The sequence below is a fragment of the Struthio camelus genome, chromosome 13, assembly GCF_040807025.1.
Source record: "Struthio camelus isolate bStrCam1 chromosome 13, bStrCam1.hap1, whole genome shotgun sequence".
In the NCBI taxonomy this organism is placed as follows: Eukaryota; Metazoa; Chordata; class Aves; order Struthioniformes; family Struthionidae; genus Struthio; species Struthio camelus.
In genome coordinates, this window is record NC_090954.1 from 13,687,816 (window position 1) to 13,696,691 (window position 8,876).

Consider the following 8,876-nt stretch of genomic DNA (forward strand, 5'->3'; position numbering starts at 1 on the left):
GGCCGCACGGGGCAGGGATTGCAGAGCCTCCCCGGCGCGTCCCCTTCGGAGCCTCCGTCTTTCCCGCGCCACGCACCACCGCCGCAGTGCTTCACGTGCGCGGCTGGAGTGCAGGAAAGCCCTGTACACTGCTATTTTAAGTGTGGCTTGTTTCAGTTAAATGGAAATATTCACTGGTTTCAGCTAAGCGTGCAGGAAAAGCCTCGGTTTGATATTCCGGACTCTGGGAAGCCCGTGTGGAGCGAGCGGCTGACCCTCCAAGAAGAAATCCCCCGGATGGTGCTCGCCTCCGACAGACAGTGGCCGCCCTGCGGGGCATCGCTTTCCCTGCCGGCCTGGCACCGGCCGCAGGAGAGGCTCCCAGAGGCTCCAGCGCGAATTGCTCCAGGCCCGGACACCAGCTAACGGAAAGAAAATCAGCCTGTACTGTGAAACACTGTATTTCTCCCTTTGCAGTAAACGCTAGCAGCGTAAATTCAGTGTCTGGCGCCCAGGATTCATAAGGATTGGGGCCAGCATGCCCCAAAGGAGGCTGCGGGAGGAGGGCAGGCAGTGCTACAGCTGGAGCTCCTGGCATGTGCTTGAGTGGGAATAATGGGTTGTAATGGAGCAAAAGGCTGGATTGCAAGCAAAAATTGCAACTGCATGGAAAAGTCCCCAGGTGATGATGTAGAAACCATAAGGCTCAAGAGCGCCAGTCTTTGAAGGTATTTATATCGTCCCCAACACAACACCAGGAGAAGAGTCTCCGGGGACCCATCTTGCTGTCAGCGAGGTGGCTGAGATGAGCTAACGCCCCTTTCCTGGCGGATCGTGGCCCCCGTAGTCGTACGAGCAGAGTCCAGACTCTTGGAGGAAAAGAGATTTAAAGCACTTACAGTTGACCAACCAGCATCAGTGCTGTTCAGTTGCATACCAGCACAGCCGACAAGCTGGAGCAAACACCCGTCCCCAGCTCTGCCCAGGATGACTCTGAAGGTCAATGGCATTGCACCGAATTTATCCAGAATTTATTCGGTGATGCCGCCAGGTGAGAGTGCCTCAGTGGCCCTGTCTGAGGAGGTGTGTGACACACTGAACTGTCCCTGCCATTTTATTCTGCTGATTTTTGCCAATTTAGCGAGCCCTCCTAGAACAGTAGCTTTCAGATAACAGAGCCAGAGAGCATGTGGCCGTCCTGGCGGTCCGAGACCTGCCTGCCCCTCGAGGCAAGGCTGGCAGCGGGCTCTGCAGGGCGCGCAGTGAGGGCTGCGCGGTGAGCCTGCCGCGCAGGACAGCCTGCAGGAGACCCCAGCTCGGGAGTCCCCGGCCTCCCGACAAGCTTTCTGCCTCTCTCTTCCAAAAGCCGCAAGTCGAAACTCTCCTCCAAACCCAAAGCTGTTCCCCTTTTCGCTGGGACTGAGGCACCACAAATGGAGAATGGATGGGAAGCCAATTTCCCTGCCATTTTTCAATCTGGAGACCAAAAAAAGGGCTTCAGGGCCACCAAAGAAATATTTTTCCAAGATTTGGCAGGGCGCAGTTACGTTGCCAGTGCCACGACAGATTAAAACATGAAATTGCAAGGAGCTGCGCGGCGCGGGTGGGTGCGCAGGAGGAAAGGGGGCCGTGGAGAAGGTCAGAGCAGCAGCTAAGGATGTTCCTTTCTGGCATGACTGAAGCCACCAGACATTTCATTCCCAGGCGGCTTCATGGAAAATAAAGGACTGTTGCCACTTCTTGACTGTTATCTGTCCATCTGGTAAGCAGATCTAAAGCCTGAAAAGGAGCTGTTTATGAATACTTCACTAAATCAATCTGGCAGATCAATTAATCCCAACAATTACTTCCATCAAGTCCAGAAGAAAAAAAAAAGAAGACAGTTTTTCATTTTGGCATAAATTTCTCCCTGGTAAAACGGCTTCCTTTCACCAAACCGGGTCGTTGCTTTTGTGGAAGCTTGTATGCCTCCTCTCCCCCTTTATCTGCCCATCAGAGGAACAGAGACAGCCGTCTCTCTTGCACCGGGGAAACAATGCATTCCTATTACTGGAGGAGAAAAGAAGTCAATAACTGGCTTTTGTGAATAGGAACAACTTTTGCTGCCGACCTTGGCTGGCTGGCATCTCCGGCGCCGGGTGCCCCCGCTCTGGCACCAGCCGCCAAGGCTCCCTGCCAGGGGAGGAGAGCCGGCTCCCAGCCCAGCCAGGCGGGCAGCAGCAGAGCCCACGCCTGCCAGGCTTGACCGGGCCACCCGGCACCGCGGCTGCCCCAGGCTCCACCAGCTCGGTGGGATTCACCCTGCCCCGTGGGCGAGGACCTGCAGAAAGCTCTGTAAGTGAGCAGTGGCAGGCGGGATGGACCAACCGGGGCACCGCAAGGGAATGCCTGGAAAGGCCATGCCAGAGTGAGAGAACAGCTTGTGCACCCAAATATTTTCTTATGGAGTGAAGGGTCTACAGGCAGGCTGCAGCTCTTTTGGGGAGATGCCCTTGGTCGAAGAAGGAACATCATCAGCATCTTCTAAATGTCTGACCTTAAACAGTGTCCTTCAAGCAGTTCCTCCCTCGTAGAGGTTTGTCCATTCTGATCTAACGCCCAAACGGAAATATCCCACGTAGCTTAACAAACCTGTGTTTTGAAGATGATCTTGGTGTTGCCTTGTTGAACAAGCCAGATTTGCTGGGGTGGGTTCAGAACTGCCAAAGGGAAGGTGTGAATGAATGTAGAGGCTAGGAACAAAGTGTCCCCACCAAAAGGAAAGGATGCAGAACAGTGTTAGGGCAGAGGGAAAGCCTCTGAGGGCCAGCATTGTGCATGCACTGAAAGTTACTCTTGTCTCAAAATTATTCTCAGCCATAAGTCTGGGGTGCTGCTAAATCCCACTGCTGCTGCTTGGGATTTATTTCACTGTTCTTCTCTGAGAAGCTGTCCTGGGCTGGCCTTTTAGTTTTAATTTATACCAGTGCCTCAGGCATAGACATCCAATATCTAATCCTTCCTTCAGCTTTGTCAGACAAACTGCTATCTCTGTGGTGGCGAATGCACGAGGACTCCTCTGTCAGGAAAGCGCAGTCCTGTGCTATAATCAGGCTTCAGGAATGCCTTGTTTTTCAGACATCGATTTTAGCTTCTGTGCGACACAAGTTCCAGTCAAGGAGGGCTCTGGAGACCTCGGCTCTTCGGTATATGCACAGACCAGAGAGCCGTCACTTACAGTAACGTATGCATTTGCCAGCTCTCAGCATATGTCAATCCCTGCTTGCTGTCTAGGTCTGACAGGTGTCTTTGCAGGGACAAGTGGCTGAAAGGTTTGGTTTCTTTGCTTTCTGCCAGCTCTGTGGACCTCTCTGTCTGTTTGCACAGCTGTCCTGATCTCTGTCCTCAGCAACTGCCTGGCATGCCTAGAAGTGATTCCTCGCAGCTTTCACTGGTATTTACCTCTCCCTCCCAAGCTTTGCTTCTCCTTCTGTAAGGCACTTGCAGCTTCTGCCGTCTGCGTTTGCTGTGCTTCTTTAAATGCCAGTGGGGAATTTTCTCTAGCTGCAACCAATTTTGGGCCCTGCAACCTGTGTTCCCTCTTTTTCTCTCCTTCAGTCCTTGGCTGGATACATGTTAATTTTTCATTCACAATCTCTACATCCAAGCACCTTTTCAAAGTCAGACTTGGATCCCTCGTGTTTCTCAGCAACCTCCTCCAGGTAAGAAGATAACTTCCTCTTGCCACCTACTTTTTCTAGCACTAATCCTGCTCCTCAAAAACTACCACCTTGCTGCGTCTGAGCAAGGATATCCACCTCCTTATGTCTGCATGGTCTTACTCCCTGCATTACATAGTGAGCTACAGTCAGTGCTGGCTGAATAGGTCCTTTAGTTACCACTACATCAGGAGGGAATTTGACCCAACTGCTGTGCCAGTTCAGTTATGAACAAATGGACCAACTGGTATCTGCAGAGACCTTGGTTTGTGTGCCATTCAACATCCCTCTACGACTGCACTTACAAACCCTGCTCAGCCCCTGTTAATCAGAGGAAGCCTGGAATGGAGCTGCTGCTGATGCTACCTACAAGCCTGTTGTTCGGGGGCGTGATGCCTCACAGGACCCAGCTTGGCACCACTTCAGCAGGCAGCTGCAATTGGTAAGGTGCTTTAGCTGGTCCCTGGCTTTCAGGAGGCAGCTGGCTCCATCTGCAGAAGTGGTGGGGCTCTCCACCTCTCCCCTTTTCTAAGCATCTCTGCTTCTTTTTCAGTTTGACATCTACAAGGACACCATGTCTTTGAGCTGAGGCCACAAGTTGTGCCAAGAGTGCATTGAGGAGGGGGTTGGTTTCTGCAGCAGAAGCGCAGGGATATATATCCCTGCCAGCAGAGCCCCAGGTGCATGTCACACCGTGCCGACTCCTGGCCCAGGTCCCAGAGGGCAGAAGGATAAGTCAGCACCAAAGCAGGAGGATGGGATCGCCTGCTATTTCTGCCTGACACATCCTCGTCCTACTGCGTCAATCCTCCGAGCATGTCTGAAGAAGCACACCACCAACACTGCCCACGTAGGCTGCCTCTCAGCATATCCTAGCTGCTCCCAGAGAAAAGGAAGCTTTATTTTTCCTCTCCCAAGGACCAGGAGGTGCTGTACGGTTTGTGCTAGGACAGTCCAATTGTGCTACTTTGCAGAGTAGCCCAAAGGCCACTACTTCGCTACTCTGCAGGTCTGGAGGAGACACTCTGAAGACCTAGAGTGAAAATGTTGCCCAGTCAGCTGGGTGCTCTGCTGCACAGGCTGATCTGCAGAAGGGCAGCCCCTTGAATAGCCTTGGGCAAGGGGTACAGCACCACTGCTCATGCTTGTGGTGCTGCCAACTAAATCCCTTCAACACTCCGGCAATAGTGCTTTTGCTTACGTGAGCAAGCGGCTACCGGGCAGAGGCTGACTGCCAAAGAAACTGCAGATGGCTGGAGAGGGCAGGGGGATCTCAATGATGCATGGGGCCAGGCTAGTGTCCGGCTCAGCTCTGCTTGCTCATGCCCCCTGCACTGCAAACATATCTGAAGATTTTAGAGACATTGAAAGAAGCAGCTCTGAAATGATGTGGGCAAAAAAAATAATAGTAATAATAATAAAATGATGAGGACTATTTGCGACTTTCGTAGCAGGGAGAGAAAGGGATGGAGGTGCTACCTGAGATTTCAGCTGGAAGTATTTCTTTGCGTTTCAGGATTCTGTGACCAAGAAAAAAAAATCAGTTTTCAGCCAAAAACTACAGGTTTTGGTTTTTCAGTGTCAGTTCTGATCTGAAGTAGGTGTTCTCATTTTTAAAAGTCTCCGACAAAAATAAAAATTCCTCCCTTTGATTTCCGTGTCACAATACTAGCATTAATAATACTTACAGCCCTGAACTCTGGACTTGTCTCTTTGTTTTGCTTGTTTTGGGAAAAGTTTTTAAGACCCATGAAAATGAGCTGAGAAGCTTGGCAGAATCTCTCCGAAGAGCTCCATTGTCAGCTGGGCCACACAAGGCAGCAGATCTTGGAGGGCATCACATTCATACAGGATGAGCCATTTCCTATGATTTTCAAAATAAAACAGCTAATGGAGCAGAAGAGTGCTGAGATTTACACTACTTGTAAGAACTGCAGATGCTTTGGAGATAGTGAAATTTCTCCTGTTTCTTGAGGTAACTGATGCCTTTCATTGATTAGCCTGACACAAAGCCATGGGCTACCTTCTGTATCACAATAGCACTTTAAATATTTTTCTTTTAAAGCAATTCCAGACAAATGAGTTCTCCCTCAAAATATTCTTTTTATGCTTTCAAATGTTTATATATCATTTTTACAAGACTCTGAAGATTTCCTCTTAAAAGATGCGTGACCACAAGGCGGGAAAGGGAGGGTCGGAAACCAGCGTAGAGAGACACTCAAGGTCCATGAGGGGTTAAACAGGGTAGATTTAATGAAGGACTTGCACGCCAAACTGCACGGGGAGCCCCGGGAGCCACACGGAGGGGTCGCTGATGGCAGGCTGCTGGATGCACGGGTCGGACACCCAGGCAGGACTCACTCCGCGTAGCCTAAGGGCCCCTTTTATCTACCAGAACTCGAATGTGCTAAGCTTGGGGAGCTACTAGCCTTGGAGCAGCTGGACGCTGTTGACAAAACGGAATGAACATGTCCGGCCCTGATGGGTTTCGGTCAGGGTGCAGTGAGCACACTCCACGGCTGCTTTCACGTACTCTGCCAGTCACCTGCCTCCTCGCCAGATCTCCCGCAGGTGTTCTCGCTACAACAGGGATAAAAGGGGACCGCCAACACCATACAAATTTGCTGAAAGCTCACCTCTGCCTGGCTGCAGTTCAGCAGGCTGCGGAGCAGTGAGAAGATCACCTCCTCACTGCTTTAATAACAGCAATGATTTTGAAGGGAAACTGTTCACATTGCATTAGCAGACACATGCCCGGGATCTAATCTTGCCAAAAAGAGAGGATATGATGCCCCTCAGGCTCTTGGTAGCTCCCTGAACCACTGAAGATTTAGTGCCCTTGTAGGATCTGCTAGAGAAAGGCAAGACGTGACAGATTAGATTTACACCTTGAGCCTGACACACTGTTGTGCTAGGAACCCGCGTTTCTGTGGGTCTGCAAAATTTCAGTGTCTTGACCTGGAGAGAGGCATAGAAAGGATTTGGCTCACTACTGTTCAATGGGCAAACTCTTAGGTGAAAGCCCTTTTTTCCATCACCACCATCTCTATTCATCACTGTGAACAGCACAATTTCAGCCCCAGGCAGCAACTCAGCAGTCCGAAGAGAAAAGCCCACACGTGCAGCCCACGTGTGGTGTGGGGCTCTTTCCCTCTGCTCTCCAATGCAGCGAGGGCAGGGACACTGTGCAGAGAGCTTCCACAGCCCTGGGTCTCGGATCACCCTCAAGTTTACATCCAGGAAACGGGAGTCCAGTTTTCTTCTGCCAGGTTTTTGCAAACAATCATCGAAGCTAATCAGCATTTAAATACTGCTTTATTTTAAAAATATACAGAAAAATAAACACCTCTGGCAACTAAACTGTTGCTTTCTCTATTGTACTTGTGGTATAAGCCCTGTCCCTGCTACTGAATTTACCCCTCACTTCAGTGCTAACTGAGGTGGCTGGTGGAAGGGATCCACACGTCTTCCTAGACGACAAAAAAGGTAGACAGCAAAGCTGCTACTTTTCACACACAGATAGGGTGGGTCACTCCACTGTGTGCTGTGGGCTGATACCAGCCCCATGGCTAGGCTTGAGAAAATGAGCAACTTTTGCAAAGAGCTGCTGGAACGTAGCATTTGAAGCCAGTGCATTTAAATATAGCTTTAGGAAACTAAGATCAGGCCTTCACCTTTCAAAGTGGCGGCCACTGCTTTCAGCAGCAAAGCTCGTCCCCCCAGCCGTAGGCATCCGCCTGTAAAGAGGCTTCCTATCAAATGGTGAGATAAGACATTGTGCATGGCATCGGGCGTTGTGCCTGAGCTCTGCCGGCACGTACAGCACTGAAGAAATACTGCAGCTCTCCATGAGGCCACTTTTCCCACTGGCAGCCTGGCTCAGATTTACCCACATGCAGGACACGTGGCCCAGGACTGCCCTTACTGTGGCAGAGGCAGGGAACAGAGGCTGAAGGGAACAGTTAAAAAGTCTCTGCTTAGCTGACACCTTGCACCATCCTGTCATGCGAGCTGCCTGCAAGCAGCCCCGGCAATAACAGCAGATTTTTTTACAGTGGTCTTTATCTGCAGCTTCTGGCATCTACCAGCTATCCAAAATCCTGAAGGAAATTAAAAAAATTAATTTTTCTTCAATTAAGGAATTAATAAGTTTAATTAATTAAGTGCAAACATTCAAGATTCCAGGCTAGTCAACTGGAAGGCACCATGCACGGCAGCGAGGGTGCAGCTGGCAGCAGCCGGCGTGCAGCAGCGGCACGGCGGTCTGTCTCAGAGAGCAGCCCATGTCTGCAAGCGGGGCACAGCAAGGGACCACAGCAACGCACAGAAGACATGCAGACTCCTGGCATTAGAAATCCCTTCTGTAGCCTTCACAGGCTCCAAGTAGCAGATCAATCAGAGGATATTTCCTACAAAGTCCTTGCTCTTTTGGGTTGAGATGCATGCAGCAGCACGGCAGTCAGCTGGTGCCATTAGCAGCACTACAGGCAGCCTTTGCAAATGCAAGTTCTGTCACGCTAGCGGAGGCGGGGAAGAGCAATGAAAAGCAGCAGTTTCATCTGGCTTGGAGGAAGCTAGGTGTACTAGCACAGCGGAGCCAGGTGAGCACTGAATTCAGTGTTACTCACATTCAAGACTACTCTGGAAACAGGGATTAACAGTAATGAAGTGTGAAGCCACAAACACCATGGAAGGGAGAAGAATAATCATAAAGGACCCAGTGTGGTTAGGAATCAGAATAAAAAACAATCTCTGGAGAGTAGAGGCAATATCTGAAGCATCACTATTTAGTGGGCCAAGGTGATAGGAAAGCATTAGGGAGCTGTTAAGGGGGAACAAGCTGAAAATAAGCTTGCACGCTGATACGGAGGGAATAGTTCTCCCCATCTCCAGCAGATACATTAAGTCAGACAGGACTGGGAGGTCAGTACCATCTAGGAGGGGATTTGTACAATGAATTCTTGTAAAATAAATATTGCTGCCACAGAGAAGTGATCCTCTGGGCATTTAGCTAAGTACAGAGTCCTTGCCTGGGCACAGGCTCAGGAGTCTTGGTAAAAGTAATATCTGTTTAGCAAGTCCTTAGGAATCCAGGAGCAGACAAGAGCAGCATGATAACACCAGCCTTTGCAAACATCACAGACAGCAAGATCTGTCACAAGGGTTTCAAGGGAATATTTTTTGCTAGGACACTATCGC